Source organism: Camellia sinensis, chromosome 11 (genome assembly GCF_055761805.1).
Source record: "Camellia sinensis isolate YWXY chromosome 11, ASM5576180v1, whole genome shotgun sequence".
NCBI lineage: Eukaryota > Viridiplantae > Streptophyta > Magnoliopsida > Ericales > Theaceae > Camellia > Camellia sinensis.
Window position 1 is genome coordinate 111490676 of NC_138971.1, and position 18997 is coordinate 111509672.

General features: G+C 40.0%; 1 long non-coding RNA gene across 1 annotated transcript in view; it reads left to right on the plus strand.

Annotated features, from left to right (window-relative positions):
- Positions 1-625: 625 nt before the first annotated feature.
- Positions 626-18997, plus strand: part of LOC145803213 (uncharacterized) — a 34727-nt gene continuing 16355 nt past the window's right edge. Inside the window, exons 1-2 of the long non-coding RNA XR_014345335.1 lie at positions 626-764; positions 872-914. This is a non-coding gene — a long non-coding RNA (uncharacterized LOC145803213). The remainder of the gene's footprint in view (positions 765-871; positions 915-18997) is intronic.

Below are 18997 nucleotides of genomic sequence, written 5' to 3' on the forward strand. Positions count from 1 at the left end.
AAAAATAATACATTTTTCATATACGCCTCTTAAAAAAAACACAAAAACAAAAGCAGCCTGACTTTATGGGGTTATGCAATGACCCACCCCAAGAAAAAGAACCCTTGTTGAGTAGCAATCAAGCATTTAACCCATCCATTTTTTAAAGAAAACCCCACAGAACAATTTCACCTTTTGGAAAAAAAAAAAAAAAATTCTTCAAAGCAAGAATCATAATAACCCATATATACACGGTTGTTTCAATGGTTTGGTGACATATCATAAATTATTGGAAATACTTTGTAACTTGTAAGCTAAGAAGTTGCCATGACCAAGAAAGCCAACAACTATGAAGTATGGGTACCCCAAAAATATTGCCGTTCAAATATCAAGTATGTGTACGTGTACCGGTATGGTTGCACGCGTACCGGGTACGACAAAAATACACAGGGTACGTTTTATACGATTTATGGATGCCTAGTACATCATAGGTATGCCATGGGTACTCCATGGATACGTTTTTTGGAACGCGGGGTAAAAAATAAGATTTTCAACAATTATAAGGGTACCAGAGCAATTTTTTCTTGTTAATTTTAAAAAATTATAACTTTGGGGTTCTTTTGTAATAATAAAAACATAACACAAATTGAAATTAGGTTTATCGTTTTGATTCAATTCTCTCTGGCGAAGAGCACAGTCGATGAGTTTGAAAAAAGAACACAGTCGGCGATTGAACTCTTCTTTGAAGACAACGCTGCTAGTCGACAGCAAAACTCGATATTCCGGTGAGTTTCTCGTAGTTCCTCTGCTTCGATTCTTCCTCTTCTTCTTCGATTCTTCTTTCTCTTTCTTTGAATTTTTTTTAAAAGATTTTTTCTCTGTTTTTTCGCAGCGAACAAGCAGATCTGTCCAACATCTAATTTTTCTTGTTTCTGGTGAGTTTTCTTACCTCCTCTTGTAGCCAATCTACTCTTCTTCGATTATCTTTTTTTCTAATCTTCCCAACATCTGATTTTTTTTTCCTGATATAATTCTGTAGTAGACACAATCATAATTATATAAAATAAAATATAGAAAAATTTAAAATCTAAGAAGACAAAAGAAAGTAACATTTAAATTTAGGGTTCATAAACTGATTCTGCTGTATTTATTTCATTGTAATTAGTTTCATAATATTGATGGTTTTAAATTATTTTTTGAATATTTGAAAAATTATATACTCGAATGAAGTGAAAGAATTCACAAATTATTTTGGTTTTGTAATTTCTTTTTTTTAATTATGATATTAAATTTTGATTTGTATGTTGGATGTTTAACTATAAATTATAATAAATAATAAATAAATAATTGGCGTACCCTAATCGTACCCGTACTCTACTTTTTAAAAAATTTGCTATATCGGCATACCCTTATCGCATCCGTATCCATACCCGCAGCTGCACCCGCACCCGCAGCTGCACCCGCGCTTCCTAGATTCTTATCCACTTGAAAGGCCTTTGAGGGAAGATCATTGGAGATAGTAGGTTTTGACCCAAAGACAGTATTTGCGATGGTAATACAAAAATGCTAGAGGTCTCAAAAATTCTACCAAAAATTTTACCAAATGTCTCACATGGGTGTGGGGCCCATATGTAAGACATTTGGTAAAACTTTTGATAGAATATTTGGGGTCTCTAATATTACTCATGGTAATAATACCAGCATTTTGGCTACTAAGCGTTGAAAATGGCTATCGCATTACCATGTCCAACATTGCATTGGAAATGGACAAGACCCATTGGAAATACGAACACATCACCCTTTTGAAGTTGTTTTGTGATGAAACGATTTTATGGGTTAGAGGTGACAAACCCTACTTGTAGACTCCCTTCAATGACAATCAACACGGGCCATGGATGTATGCGGGGAGGGTTGATGCCCAATGATGCGTAGTCAACATGGGCCATGGAAATACCAAAAGTGTTAAGCCCTGGAAATTGTGTAACATTTACTAAAGCCACCTTCGATCCAACTGCATTTGATGTGTTGCCTGCTAAGTGTAGCCCTCTAAACAAGAAATCATTGGCTTGTACAAGTTCGGATGATTACACACCAAACCATTCATTAGCACTGCAGCCACAAAAAATAAAAGATTTAAGGCTCATAAAACTCAATAAGTAAATTATTATAGGATGTGTATATAAATAAATTGGTTTGTTTTTCTTTTTTTTAAAAAATAAAATCTTATTTTTCGTGTTTTTAGAAATAAAACTATAAAGGTTCGAAAGTGCTCATCATTTTCATTTTTATGAAAAAATTGTTTTCAAAAATTAAAAATAAACTTGGTGTTTCCTAAACAGTGAACTATTTTAAAAAATAAATTAATAATTCTAAAACAGTTTGTCAAACAATTTTTTTTTACATTTTCCAAAAAATAAAAATAAAAAAGGGGAAAAAAATATAAAATATAACCAAAAAGACTAGAAAGTGCATATGAAGAACATAGAACCTGCAATACAGAAGTCTTGAAGATGACTATTATCAGATGCAAAAGCAACCGAACAAGTTATAGCCAATAATCCTAATGACAAAACAAATTGTGAAGCCATTTTGGACACAAAAAATCTTCTTCTTGTTGAGAAGGAAGCAATCTTCTTCTTTTGAGAGTCGAAAGATTTGAGGAGATGGGAACAAGTAACCACTTAGAACTGCTTTTATAGATGTTTTTGGAAGATGGAAAGAGAGACTTTAAAGGCAGCCTAATAGCCCTCGACACCAATTAATATGCACCAGAATGAGTCTATATCTTTCATTCTTCATTATTCATTCTTTATAATAAACAGCCAACAACATGTTGAAATGGTAAATGCAGCCATTTCTTGATGAAATTGTCAATATTTCGGCGGATGATATATGGCTTATAACTATAGGAAAATGCTATGGTATGCACCATTCTATTATAAAATATGTAATTTTATTATAAAATTCCGTAATATCAATTACAAATGTGTAATTTTGCCACAAATTAATATAACAAAAAATGTCTTAATCAAGTCACAAACTTGTATAATATCAACTACAAAATTTTGGACATTTTAATACGTTAATTTATGACAAAATTTCACTTTTTGTAGTTGCTATTACAAAATTTTATGATAAAATTACACAAATTTTCTAGTAGGGTACATATGATATATAACATTTCATGTGGGAGCCAAAATTAAGTAGCCCAACACAATTGAGCCCAATTGGAGGTTGGCTCATTGGGCAGATCTATTGGGCCCAATTAGAGCCGAGTAAAATTGGGTAGAGCAAATCGCCGAATAACGGACCGCAATGCTTGGTAGTCAAGCCGAGTAGTTCATGCAAGTCGACGTCTTGCCTAGTTGTCGATTCCTTTCCATAAAGTGTAACAGGGCAATGGCCCCTGATGGGATACATAATAGGAGATAAAAACCCGAAGGAGGAACTTTATAAAATGGAGGAGAGGGCTCACGAATGAGGTATGTTCTAAATAGTTTACTGAAGAAAAAGAGCAACCTATATATTCGGGATGTGAAAACTAACTAGATTGTCGGAGTGCTAATTTTGACACCCCCGATCGGAGTTGTTTTTCCGTTTCAGGTGACCATCAAAGGATTGCTCTAGGATCTACTTGGCTAAAGGAGTATCCCAAATCCACTCCTCCACAACTGGCGTCATCTGTGGGAATACTCAAACTCATCCATGACAGACCTAATGTAAGATCTTTTGCTCACTGAAGATAACGTTCCACCAGGAACAGTATTTGGGCCAGAAGATACTCCCGTTCAAAAAACTCTGAACTTCGGCCCATTAACTCCTTCTTTACATTCATCCTTAGTAGAGAATGCTATGCAAACCCTGATCAATCAAGCAAAACGAAATGAACAACAGATGGAGGATATGGTAGCTGATAACGAGTGCTTACGTTAGGAACTGGCCAAATCCCAGCGTGCGCCACAACATGATCGGGATGGGTCACCAAAAAAGAGAGCAACGCAACAAGGTCACCCCCGAAGGCACGATATGGATATAAGTGACTCAAGATCATTGGACGAGGAGCCCAGAAAGCGGGCTGTACAGATATCTCAGACTCATCTGACGATAGTCCACGGGTGCGGTATAGGCATAACAAGAGGAATGATGACTCTGATGAGGAGGATAAGCATGACCCCTTCATACGACATATTGCCAAGGTCACTTTGCCTAAAAAGTTCAAAGCACCATCATTCACATTGTATGACGAAAAATCAGACCCCACGGATCATGTTCGACATTACAAGCAAGCGATGACACTGCATGCCGAGGACGAAGTGCCAATGTGCCGAATATTTCCCAGTAGCTTGGGTCACTCGCCCTCAGATGGTACTATAAACTAGAACCTGGATCGATTGAAAGTTTCCATCAATTCCAGAAATCCTTTAGAGCCAAATTCATCACCAACGAAACTCAGCCAAAACAAGCGGATTCACTTTGGGCAATGAAGATAAAGCAACGAGAAACCTTGTGCGAGTATTCGGCTTGCTACTGGGAATGCTTCGATCTCGTAGACAATAATTGTAACGATTCCATGGAAATCATAGCCTTCAAGATGGGGCTGGATCTAGATAGCCCGCTTAGGAGCTCACTAACTCGGAGGCCTCCTAAAATGGTCTGGTCCCTGATGAAAAAAATGGAGGAATACTGCAAGGTAGAGAACGATGCAATCAGGGTTAAAGCCGGCTTACAGGCCAAGGAATCGACAACACTTGTCATAGCCTAGCCTATAAACGCAGTGCTTTCAGAGAAAACTTCATCGAGGTGGAGTCCGGATAAAAGGGGCCGATTTAGGAGAGAGAACCATCAAGATTCACGATGGCGAGATAAACAGTATCAACTGGAGAGCAGACGCCCAAAGCGGCCGGATAAACAATATACAGAGTTCACCGACCCGATAAGCAAAATTTTCAGCAAAATTTAACATTATCCATTCTTCAAATGGTCGAGTAAAATGGTCAAACCACCCGATAAGAGGCAAAGGGATCAAAGGTGCGAGTATCATAAAGACTATGGACACCCGACAGATAAATGCTATGCTTTGAAAGATCATATGGAGGAGTTGGTCCAAGGAGGCCGACTGAATGAATACCTTCCAAAGGCAGGGAACCAACCATTCGTTCTCACTGTACGTCCCGACTGGCCGCCCATCGGTGTAATTCAAATGATATACAATATATCCCTATCCAACAGCATGAATGTGGTTCAGCTGCAAGCTGCCGGCTCCACCCCTGAGGCCGACAGGCCAATCAAACAACCTCGCCTATCAAATGAGATCAACTTTTCAGATGTCGACCTCGAAGAAGTTACCACTCCGCACGACGACACTCTAGTAATCAAGTTACGAGTAAATAGGTTTGCCGTTGAGCACATTCTAATTGACCAGGGAAGCACTTCTAAAATAATGTATTACAAAATATTCCTCAAACTCGGTCTGAATTATGTAGACTTGTTGCTAGTCGAACACCCTCCCTTTGGCTTTAATGCCAACTCAGAGTACCCCCTTGGAAACATTTTGCTACCAGTATGTGCGGGCACCAAAACTTTGGAGGTTGAGTTCTTGGTCATCAAACTCCTTTTGCTTTACAACATAATCACGGGCCAAACATGGCTTCATGTGATACAAGCGGTACCGAGCACTTATCATCAATTACTCCGCTTTCCAACTCCATACATCATTGACCAGATCCGAGGCTTGCTGGGTTCCTCGAGAGACTACTACCTTCCAGCCTTGATAAAGAAGTCCAAAGATTTGGAAGTGAATTCAGTCGAAATCCCAAATCAGGAGAGCCTAGAAGATGTCGACAAAACTCCAGTCGAAAAAGTTATAGAGGACTTGGAACCGATAATGATTATCAGGTATCTTCACAGATTCTTCCTAATCGACACAAGCCTTGATGTTGTCGAACGGCAGGAGTTGATATTATGCATTCTCGGCTACATTGACATCTTTGGTTGGACGCCCTACGATATGCCGGGCGTCAACCCAACGGTCGCAATGCACAGTCTGAACGTCGATCCACAGGTAAGCCGATTATCCAGAAGAGTCGCCGTGCGGGCGCGGAACATGCCACAGCTGTAATTGAAGAAGTTGATAAATTGCTAGAAGCTAGAGCAATTAGAGAAGTTACGCACCCCACTTGGCTGTCTAATATTGTTGTGGTGAAGAAGAAGACAAGATCGGGGCGTGTCTATGTGGATTTTACAGATTTAAATAAGGCCTATCCGAAAGATTGTTTTCCTTGTAGCTTGCCTTTTTTGCGCCCCCTTTCGGAAGGTTCCAAAGGAAGCCCTACAGCTCGGACTCTCGGGGTTCTGAATATAATCTCACAAGTGCAATGTGAAACTGATAATTACCAAAGAGTCCAAATCCAGCAAATCGTTTTGGAAAATTGATTTTGAATCAAAAAGTACCAAAATTAGACTGTTTTTCCAGCTACAGAGTTGCCACATAAATATTTATTTTTGGGGAAATTTAGGAAACCCTTGTCTTGTACCGAAGGCCACGTGTCCGTCATCACTAAAGTTGCCTTAGTTTGGGAACTTAGGTACGAGAGGGAAAGGTTATAAATTGAGCACCCCCGCTCTCCCGATCAAAGATCAGCCTCTACTAATCATGATATGATTTTTATAAACATTATGTGCTCTTGTTCCGGTTATTAAGCTAGCTTTACTACGTGATATGCACAATCAAATATAGACTAGTTTGCTAAATTTGGAAGAATTCAACTCATGTTTGTTTGCGAAAATGGTTTGAATTTTTCACCTCAAGTGGGCTTAAAGTTTGCGGATTTGCCACCAAACATAGTGGGCTTAAAACTGATTTGCCACTCAACAAAGTGGGCGTAAAACATACATTTGTTGAACTATTCCATTTTAAACAACGAGCCTTCATCCACAGGCATTCAAGCAGTTTAGCATTTAAGCACATAGCCTCATGGCAAGCATGCTAATCATGGCAACATTCACACTTATGCAAGTATGCTAAAGCATAAAAACTCACCTAGTACTCCAAGCTAAGAAGATATGAGTTAGAAAAAAAAAATGCATGGTTCCTAACTATGCCGAATGCCTAATGCAAGATGCGATATGCAATTTAATAGGCTTGGCTACTAATATGGCATATGGATCGATTTGAACAATATGTGATTTAAACACGTATTCAAAGAAGGTATTTGAAATGATAATGCAATTTGTGTGATACGCCAAACCTCGGTGCATGCAATACGAATGAATGGATGCAAGCACAAGGTATGCTAATTTGAAATATGACCTTAATCTGACCATCAAAAGCGATTAAATAAAAGGGAAAAAGACGTGGGGTTAGAAGACATACACACACGCACGCACGCACACACACTTATTACAACATTACGCTCTCGCGAAGAAAGGTTTGAATGGATAAAGCTAACTAGCTAGCTAAACTAAGCTAATTATTACAAAACTTGAAACTAATTAACTAGCTATACTAGCTAACTAATTATTACAAACCGAATTAATTAACTATTCTAGTTAACTAATTACAAAACGAAATTGAATAACTAGTTAAACTAACTAATTATTTACAACACTTAATTAGCTACAACTAATTAATTACAACACATATTTGATCTATTGCTAATTAAACTAACTAGCTAATCCCGGGAAGTGAGGGAGGCCCATGCATGCTCGGTTTCCACTCGAAAATCCACTGCCTTGCTGCTGCAAGCATCTGTTTGCACATTTGAGCATTGACAATACTGCCCACTTCTAGAACACCTCTGCTCTACCTTACCAACACACGGTGCAAATTTCACGGATGGCCGACATGGGGCCGGTCGGCTACCATTGGGGGCCGGTCGGCTACCATTGGTGGCCGGTCAGCTACTGGTGGTGGCTGTCGGCCACTGATAACCTGGACTTCCTTGTTCTTGGAGATGAGTGAACCCTTAAGTCATAAACCACCAATTTCCACACTCTTAAGTGGTTCAAGAGCTCAAATCTAACCTCAAATCACCTCAGCAAGAAGCTCTCTAGGTTTGGTTTGGTGTGTTTGGGCATAGGCTATGCAAGTTGCAAAAGAGAGAGAGAATTGTAGAGAGAGAGGATTGTAGAGAGAGGATTTTTCTAAAAATATTTCACTCCTAAATGTTTTCTAACCTTGAAAGCAAGAAGAGAGGCCTTTTATATATAGAAAAATAGCCCCTTAAGTCAAAAATATCAAGCCCTGGATAGCTGGAGCTTTTGGAGGACAGCTGACACAAAATATCTTGGTTTTTCACCATTGGCCGACATGCCAGAAGTGTGGCCGGTCGGCTATCAAAAATCTGCTTCAAGACTCAACTTGAAATGGGCATATCTTCTTCATCTGGACTCCTTTGCAGGTCTTTCTTAAGTCTAAATTGAAGCCCTGGAAGTCTACTTTCCAATGGTGGAAGCCTTACATCTAAATTCTAAGTGTGCAAAGAGATATGCCTATTTTAGTGAAGGTTTCTCAGTTTTGTCTTAAACGGATTGATGCCTAACTTCAAACAACCATATCTCCCTCATCCGGACTCGGATTTAGGCAATTCCTAGGTCTAAAATGAAGCCCCGGAAGCTTACTTTCCAATGGTGGTAGCCTCACAACTAATGTCCAAGTGTACAAAAGGATATGTCTGATTTAGTGATGGCTGCTAGACTCTCTGTTAACTGTTCATGCCCAACTTCTTCCCTAACTAGGTTTCTTCCGTCTCCTGAATTTTCTTCAACTCCAAACCTCTAAATAGGATGTTTCAAAGATTTTTTTCAAAGAGTTCACCTCTCTTTCATTTATTTCCACTTTGCCCTTACTCAGTTTACTGAAAACTACAATTTTTAACGAAATGTGAGTCTCGGAACATTGTAAAAACATTTTGAAAATATTTTGAAAGAGAGGGTTTTAATGTCTAAAAAATTTTTGGTCCAAAATAGGGTGTAAGGTTGGGATTTAGAGCTCTTCTTGCTGAAGAAATAGAACATTTGCATAGCACAACTTTCATTATTGAGTGATCAATCAGTGGTGCCCAAGTCTTAAGGGCGATAAAAAATGGGGTGTCTACAGTTGCCCCTATTTGACAGAGCTCAAAGTCATGAGGTGACGTGAGTGAATGTCAAAGCCCGAAGACGACCTATTTTGACAAGGCCATAAGACTTGGGCAAACAAACAAAATGCAGATGCAGTTGGTTGAACCTGAGGATTGCCTATGTATCCCGTTGAAAGGAATCAAACTAGCGTAGTTCAGGGGCAGGATATAAATGATACACAATGCAATACAGTTTGAAAGTTGGACTCATACACTACGCGAAGCCGATTATTTTGAAAAACCTTACGATCATGTGAGATGATGCAATAAACATGATGCAATAAATAATAACAGATGTAATAAGCAAGATAACAACATATGAATGAGCAGCTTCAAGATTTCACGTAAAAAGCTGTAAAACAAACTCCAACCACATCAAAACATAGGACGAGGAAAGAAAACACCGCTTAGGGTAAATCGAGAATCAAAAATCGCTCAGGGTCGCGTTTCACGTGTCCCGAGATAAAATACACCCAGGCTCACGCATCACGCATCTTGAGATACTCTAATCATGCTAAAATCGTGAGAAGAAGAGAAAAGCCACTCGGGTTCGCACTTCACGCGTCTTGAGATGAAACACATCCAGGGTCACGCTTCACGCGTCCTGAGATAAATTCCAAACACGTTGAAATTGTGTGAGGAAAGGAACACTCTAACCATGCTGAAATCATGAGAAGATGTCCTAAGAAAACCCGTCAGGAGCGAGTTCTACGCATCCTGAGAGAAATTTCAAAAACGCTGAAATTATGTGAGGAAAGGGACACTCTAACCACGCCGAAATCGTGAGAAGTGGTCCAAAGAAAAGCCGTCAGGAGCGCGTTCCACACATCCTGAGATAAATTCCAAACACGCTGAAATCGTGTGAGGAAGGCACACTCTAACCACGCTGAAATCATCAGAGGAGGTCCAAAGAAAAGCCATCAGGAGTGCGTTCCATGGATCTTGAGATGAATTCCAAACACGTTGAAATCGTGTGAGGAAAGGGACACTCTAACCACGGCAAAATCGTGAGAAGAGGTCCAAAGAAAAGCTGTCAGCAGCGCGTTCCACCATACTGAGATAAATTCTAAACACGCTGAAATCGTGTGAGGAAAGGGACACTCTAACCACGCCGAAATCTTGAGAAGAGGTCCAAAGAAAAGCCGTTAGGAGTGCGTTCCACGCATCTTAGGATAGCCCCAGGGGACAACGATCCTAAATGCTGCTCAACGTAAAAGGATAAATGCAAGATAACACAAGATGCAAATAAATGCAATACGTACGATGATATGATACATGTTACAAGCAATGTAGTGCATGATGTTTAGGGAATGCAATAAATAAACAAAGCGGCGCTTTAGAAAGCACCTCATGGAGCAAGTGGCGATGAACTGCTCTACTCTGACGGGGATCTCCCTTCTTGTGTTCTTCGAACTCTTACCTTCAACTCACAGTACAAAGGTCCTGAAATGTTGACAAGGAGAGACATCTGCATGTAGAATCCACGGATGTCGCTTTTCTTCTTGATCATATTCACAACTTTCCCTATTTTTCAACGGGATGACAGACTAGGTTGGTTCAGTATCTAGAATTAAGGTGCACAGATGCTCTCTCAATCTATGGGGCTGCCATACAGATTTCAAGTCGAGGATACACCCCTGCGTATTTAAACCAGACTTTAGTCTCAGAAATTTCAAACCTTTGTGTTCTGGGCATCGCCATTCGAACTCTAGTTTCCATCGTTGCAGTTGGTCTCCTAGAAAATTACGAACATAACTAAGACGCCTCTGGCAAGGAATGGTACTCAGGGAGAGCACTTCTTATCGCCATTCTGGCTTGAAGTAGGCTTGAGCTTGAGTTTGAGGTTGAGATACACTCATACTCCGGAGAAAAGACAAGGCCTGAGAAGGTGCATCTGGAATGTAATCTCGGAAATTATTGAAGTTGAAACACACTAAGCTGCTCCAAATTTTCCTTTTTTTCTTTTGCTTTGCAGTCTGGAACCCATGTAGCTTCAGATAGGTCCTTGTTCTATTGTTCTCGCATGACCTGGGTTGAACCTTGAACCCTGCAGTTTTATAAAAGAAAGAATCCTGTTTCGTATAAAAGAAAGAACCCTGGAGAATGACACAGCACTCTAAGCACAAAACGATTTATTTTTGAAATTGAAATTGAGAAATGAGTTTTTAATCAGGTATTGAGCCTACGACTGACCAAAGTCAAAACGACTCAAATAAAACAACCTAAACACAGCTATTTACACTCACTGAAATCAAAATGACTCAAAACAAGAACCAAAACAAACAAAATGACAAACACAATACTGGATATTTGCTTTCTATTGGCAGAAGACCTCTCAGTTCACGAGGAGCCTACTGCTTCTCTAGGTAATGTTTCCCACCCTTTCTCATTTGTGATTCTCACATCACTTTGGCACTCAATCTCTTTTTCTCTGAAAAGCCCTTTTCTCACTTTTTTTCTCAGCGCACATCTCTCTATTCTTTAATCTCTCTTATTTTTTTTTATCCCTCCCTTGGGTGGTTAATGGATAAGAAGGAAGTTGCGGGCTCTTGCCCCTGGTATTCTGCTAAATTCTCATTCTTTCGCTCACAACTAGTGAGTTTTCCCACAGAGGGGTTGTGGCGCGACTAGATGTGCAGCAGATCTGCAACTAATATCGATTGGTGATGCCTTTGGCTAGTTTGGATGTGATCAGACCTGTCCAGATGAAGGAGTGGAATATCCTGCTTCATTCCTGTTCGTGCTTCACACTTGGCCTGATACCTCACTGTTTGGAGGATGAGAAAGTGCTTGGCCCCCTGGTGCTAACTTCAGCTGTGCCCTTTCTGGTGAGTACATTGATAATGGGGAAAAGACAGAAAACCTGACTCAACTATGCCCCTGGTTCATCACTTTGACCATTTTTTGTTTTTAGCTTTCTACTAAAACAATTTTGATCAACATAAGAGTTAGATTAACATGCTTGTTCGACTTTTTGATTTGAAATCATGTAAGTCAGGTTGTGAGCACTGAAAAGTTTCATTTTTTGGGTCCAAGATATGGTCTAGTTTTGGAAAAATAGAATAATTTTTGAGAGAAAACTAGTCAACCTCACTAAAAATCTTCAAAACTATTTTTGCAAATGGCCATTGCCCAACCAGCGCGGAATCTACTCTCGAGATGCACAATCTTAGATCTGAATTTGAATTGTCTTGCAGCTGAATCTTGTAACAGAATAGGACAACCAAATTTGAAAGAAGACGAGCCAATTTGCACATGGATAAGATAGCCGAGTTAAACAAGGATCAGCCAATCAACATGGATGAGACCAGTAAACTGAAAATGGTTGGGGCCGAACTTTAGGATAAAGTTGCCTACGTATCCCAAAGATGGGAATCAAGCCATACGTAGTTTCAGGGTTAAGGTGCACTCGAGTATTAACACTCTCCTTTTGCGCTCTAACTTTTACCAAAGCCGCCATTTCGGGTTTTCAACCTTGCAAGCTCTATTTTTATTTTATTTTATTATTATTATTTGTTTTCCTTTTCCATTCTTCTTTCTTTTTCTTATTTCTTTCCATTTTTTCATTTTTGTTCTTTTTCTTTTCTCTGCTCTAACTTTTGCCTGGGTCGCCCTTCCGAATTTTCGGCCCAGCGAACCTCTCAAGGATAAAAAAGTTTAACCTGTCCATGTTGAATGGTCGTAGGATCTCTAGCCATCTGAATCTATGAGAATGGCTGCTGTTCGTTGATGATGTAGGAGCCCATCCAATCGGGTCTAAATTTGCCCCTAGTGTTGTGGATAGGAACTCGATTGTCCTTTCAGCAATAGATTTTCTTCTCTCAGATTCTGGGATTGGGCTTTCTTGCCATTCTTCATTGGTTTGAGAGATGACCTAATTTTTGAATCTTCGAGCATATCTGACCTTTTTGCCCCTAGTTCAAGGGATGCTTCTCATCCAACTTTGCAAGCTTCCTTTGATCACATCTGACCTTATTGCCCCTAGTTTAAGGGATGCTTCCAATCTGACCATGCAAACCTTATATTGTGATTGATTGTTAAACATTCTGAGTCAAGGTTCAAGGTTTGAAATAAAAAAGGGTGCGAGTCTCGAGGCCGAGAGTGATCCTATGTTGTACAATCTTGAGAGCGATTCCACACATGTCTTCATAGGACCACGCAAAACACATTTTTTTTTTTTTGAAATCTTTTAATAAAGCGAGTAGTTGCTCAGGCTCCTCTAAAGACAATGCAGGACCAATCTATATCAAGCTAGGATCCTTCTCAATACTCACATTAACAAACATGAACTCATTCATTAAGGGCTTAGCATGCCTCTATTTCTCTTAGTTGATCAAGTTTTTGCAAATCTCAAGGAATTCCTTCCTCTTTGTTTTCATCACAGTGTTAGAAAAGTTTTGAAAAACTTAAGTCAATGCAATGATTTCAAGGCACAGAAAAGAAGGTAAAAATCACTGCTGTTTCATTTAGATCTTCTGGCGCAATTGGCTCAATGGCAGAAATAGACGCAAAAGAAAGAGTGTAAAAGAAAAACACAAAACAAGAAAGTGATGCCCGAGTTAACACACTCGAAATCACCAACCTCTGACACAGCAAGACATACTTCATACAAAAAGACTGACTCAATACAACACAACAAAACTGACCCAATACTCAATTCAGAAAGTAAAATAAACAACATATGCAAATTGCTCAAAATAATGAGTGACATCTGCCATATCTAGAGTAAAATGAGCGCCATCAGTAGTTAGTTCCTCCCTGGTCACATAGTCACATTATCCCCCAGTTCATTGATCCAATGTCGATAGACTTTGCAGGACCTGGTGCGACGATGACCTCGTTGTTAATCAGATCTTGAACTTCCGTCAGTGTCATAACCGGTTTGTTAATGGAAGGCACAATACTTGGCAGCATTATGCCTGGCTAGAAGGGGATCCGGGAGAGGCCGAGGCTCAAGGGGTTTGAGATGGCCTTGTCCTATAAGGATTTGGAGAGCTTTGGACAAGGTCATGTAGAGGGGATTAAAGGTGTGGTTACCAGTTCTGACAGGCTTGACAGAGGGCTTGCTAGGTGTTGACTGGGTTTGATGATCTCTTATGGGTGTAGGATTCAATCTGAAAGGGGTGTTTTTGGCACGACATCCCTTTTCTCGACTTGCCCCTTGATTCAGAATGCTCTCATCCTGAGTGGCAAAAGTGTCATCCATAATCTTTGCAACAACTGTGAGCACTTGTTATTTGTTTAGCCCTTCGACTTTCAAAGCCTCAACAGCCCACTGAAGATGTTCATAGGGACCAATGCCTGCCCCTACCTTGTTCTTGCCATTTGCCTCCACTTTGCCAAGGGATTGGCCTTCTTCCAATGTAGCCCGTCCCAAGATTAGGGAGCCTTTTGACATGAAATTCCTAGCATGTGATGTGGTCAATGACAGAGCCAATATCCCAAAGGCTAGATCTGCCACAATTCTCTGAAGATCTTCAATCATGCTCATTAGCTCAGAAGTAGTGGGTTTGTGGGTTTGAGATGATTGGGGTTCAAGTGCATCCATCATACACAAGTCCACGCTTTTTGGAATGAACACCTCAGGCTTGGGTAAATGGGCTGGGGTGATGTATATGCTAGGGTTGTAGGTGGATGGTAGTGTATGGATTAGGTTGAGGTGTGGAGGTAATGGGTTAGTGGTGACCTGAGGTCCTTTTGGTGGAGCCATGATCTCTTCGTGAATAAGATCCTAAATCTTATGACGGAGGCGGATGCAACAGTTTGTATCATGATCGTGCTACTAATGATGGGCACAGTATTTAGCCGGGTCATATCTTGGTGGAAGAGGATTTGGGAGGGGTCGGGGTTCTAAAAGTTCTAGGTACCTTTTTTCTAGCAGCATTTTCAAGGCTTGAGAGAGACTCATGTAAAGAGGATGGAAATTTCTGGCTGGGGCCCAGTTGAAGTGGTTGGCTTTTGGCCATTGATGGGAGTGGTGACAATTTTTATTTCTGAGCATTTCGTAGTGGTGCTACCATTAGTGATAGCATTGGAACTGCGAACAACATTCCTCCTCGTAGGTTCCTTATCTTCCCCAAAGATCCCTTGTCTGATGACATCCTCAATTTGAACCCCCATTTCATGAGGCTCTGGAAAGGTAAACAGAGGTAGAACGATCATATTCTACAACAACTCGCCATGTAGATTCCGAACAATCATCCTGATATGATCTTTTTCAGAAGGCCTTGTAGTCATCGTCGAAGCCTTCACTCTCCATCTCGTTACAAACTCTGAGAAACCCTCATTTAGCTATTGGCGGGTGGCTTCGAGATCACGAGTTGTGACCTTGATCTGTGTGTTGTAAGAGTATTGATCAATAAAGGCCTCAACCATCTCTTCCCAGTTCTGTTTCACAGAGTCCTCCAATTTTGCATACCAAATTGCGGCTATCCCAGACATGGTTCGGCTGAAGAGAGACAACTTCTGGGCTAGGGTCAAACCAATTGGCCTTAGGATATCAAAAAACAGGTGAAGGTATACCATTGGATCTCCAGAGCCATCGAAGCGGTCGATATGCGACATTTTAATTGCTCCGGTAAGGTAACTGCAGATTTAGTATACCCGTCCTCTAAATCTAGGATGGAGTTCACTCCCTGTGTTCGTTTGAATAACTTCTCCAGTTTATTAACCTTAACTGCAGTTGGGTCATCCTCAAATTCAAATGGAGCTTTAGTTTAATAGACAGGAGCTTTAGGGGCCTGTGCTGAATTGGCTCTGCCGGATTGCCCTGATTCTCTTGGACATTAGTAGTATGGGTAGTGGCTTCGGGTGTCAGGTTACCCGTGGGAGGTGCATGAGATGCAGAAGCAGCGGCTGGCTGTGGCTGTTGTTGTTGTAGCCGGGTTATCACTTCGGTTTGACGAGCCGTGACCTTGACTTGACAAGTAGGGTCTTGCTGCAATGCTTCAACTGTTTGCTATAAGTGCTGCATGAGTTCTTCCACACTGGATGGGGGATATTCTAACATTTAGAATCGGCGTTTGAACTCGTGCTGAGCGAGAAGCAGATGATCGTTCCTGGACCTGGCTGGACACTGGTGAACCGAAGGGTGACTGTTGTAGACACTATACTGGTGAATCTTGCCCAACTGACAAAGTCTATCGATACAAGTCCAGAGTACCTGGGAGATATCGAAGCCTTCTGAAGCTATGGTTCCAGGATTACCTTGCAAAAAAGAAAACGAATAGCACTTCAGCCCAATTTCACTAGAACGGATATGATCACAGCTGAATGACTATACTCTCTATATTGAATTCTGCCCCACAAACTGATACCAACCTTGCAACTGATATGCACATTCTTGTACTATTTCACTGTAAAGCATATACCAGCTAAGGAGAGCCAAAACACCCCTATGAGGGGGTGGGGTTACCCTGTCCTAGTTTCGTTAGGAGCCAGGGTTCACTATTCAAAGCAAAGTGCTTCACACAATCCTGAATTTGGGTAAGCATTCTGTCCTAGTTTGGAGCAGTCTCTATGGCTTTACTATATGCAGCTAGGCCGATTGGTCAAAAGGGGTACCTCAGCAAGACTACCTAATATATCTCTCACACCTAATACCGAGAAATGAAAGGAGGATCAAACGGTACATCGGTAGTCCAAATCCAAGGGTTGTGTTCCCATCGTAGCAGAGCCCGCAACCGGTCAGCCTTTTGGCAAGCTTTTCCAAGTAAGCCTCCGGTAAACCGTTCAGGAATAGTAGATGGCAAACACTGTGACTTAGGCGCACCGATGCAAATGCAAATACAAAGAAACACGTAAGTGTAGATAAAATAACATATCATGAGTTCGAGTCAAGTTTTCTTTCCCTAGCAGAGTAGCCAGAAACTGTAGCTCACCTTTTTCACGCTCCCTTTTGGAAGGTTCGAAAGAAAGCCCTACAGTTCGGACTCCCGTGGTTTTGAATCTAATCTCACAAGTGCAATGTGAAACTGATAATCACCAAAGAGTCTAAATCTGGCAAATTGTTTTGGAAAATTGATTTTGAATAAAAAAGTGCCAAAATTGGACTGATTTTCCAGATATAGAGTCGCCACCTAAATATTTTTTTTTGGAAAAATTTAGGAAACCCATGACTCGTGCCAAAGGCCACGTGTCTGTCATCACCAAAGTTGTCTCGGCTTGAGAACTTACGTACGAGAGGGGAAGGTTATGAATTGAGCACCCCCGCTCGCTCGATCAAAGATCAGTCTCTACTAATCATGATATGATTTTTATAAACATTATGAGCTCTTGTTTCGGTTATTAAGGTAGCTTTACTACGTGATACGCACAATCAAGTATAGACTAGTTTGCTCAATTTGGAACAATTCAACTCATGTTTATTTGCGAAAATGATTTGAATTTGTCACCTCAAGTGGGCTTAAAGTTTGCGGATTTGCCACCTAACATAGTGAGCTTAAAACATACATTTGTTGAACTGTTCTAATTCAAACAATGAGCCTTCATCCACAGGCATTCATGCAATTTAGCATTTAAGCACATAGCCTCTTGGCAAGCATGCTAATCATGACAACATTCACACCTATGCAAGTATGCTAAAACATAAAAACTCACCTAGTACTCCAAGCTAAGAAGATATGAGTTAGAAAAAAAAAAAAAATGGTTCCTAACTGTACCGAATGTGTAATGCAACACATGCAATATGCAATTTAATAGGCTCGGCTGCTAATATGGCATATGGATCGATTTGAATAACATATGATTTAAACACATATTCAAAGAAGGTATTTGAAATGACAATACAGTTTGTATGATGCGCCGAGCCTCGGTGCATGCAATATGAATGAATGGATGCAAGCATAAGGCATGCTAATTTGAAATATCACCCTAATCTAACCATCAAAAGCGATTAAATAAAAGGGAGAAAGACGTGAGGTTGGAAGACATACACACACGCACGCACACTTATTACAACATTACGCCCTCCCGAAGGAGGGTCCGAATGAATACAGCTAACTAGCTAGCTAAACTAAGTTAATTAAGCTAAATATTACAAAACTTGAAACTAATTAACTAGCTATACTAGCTAACTAATTATTACAAACCGAATTAATTAAATATTCTAGTTAACTAATTACAAAATGAAATTGAATAACTAGTTACCACTACAAGAAAATACACCTTTGGCGACTAAATTTTTAGTCGCCAAAGGTCCGATTTTAGTCGCCAAATGTCAAAATTTCACTTTTCCCGACAAAAAAGTTTAGTCGCCCGTGTTGTCGCCAATAAATGGTCGCGAATGCCTTTGGCGACTAAAACACTGTTAGTCGCCAATATATATGTCTTCAGCGACTAAATATTTCGTCGCCAATAGTCAATTTCTGTATCGGAAATTATACCTTTGCCGACTAAACTTTTAGTCGCCAATAGTTCATTTTTATTTTATTATTAATACCTTTGGCGACCATTCACTTTAGTCGCTGAAAGTATTTTCAGAAAAAAAAATTTCGCCTCTGTTGCTCCCAACAGGTTTCGAACTTGCGACGTCCCTTTGCACACGCCAAACCCTTTGCACAACACTCCCTCCACTATGCCAGTACATCATCACATGATCATATATGCAATATATATTATTTATATACTATATTAACCGCAATTAATACAAAATAATATTGATAAATATAATTTTTTTAATTCAATATAATTTTTGTCAAAAAATAAATTATTTAATAAAAAAAATTAGGCGACTTTTGGCGACTAAAACCATTTTTTAGTCGCTAATTGTATTATTTTGGGCTACTAATTATTTATTTGTCGCTAAAAAAACAAGTTCTCAATTAAAAATCAGCACTTTTGGCGACTAAACAGAAATTTCGTCGCCAAAACCACTACTTTCGGCGACTAAAATGGATTTT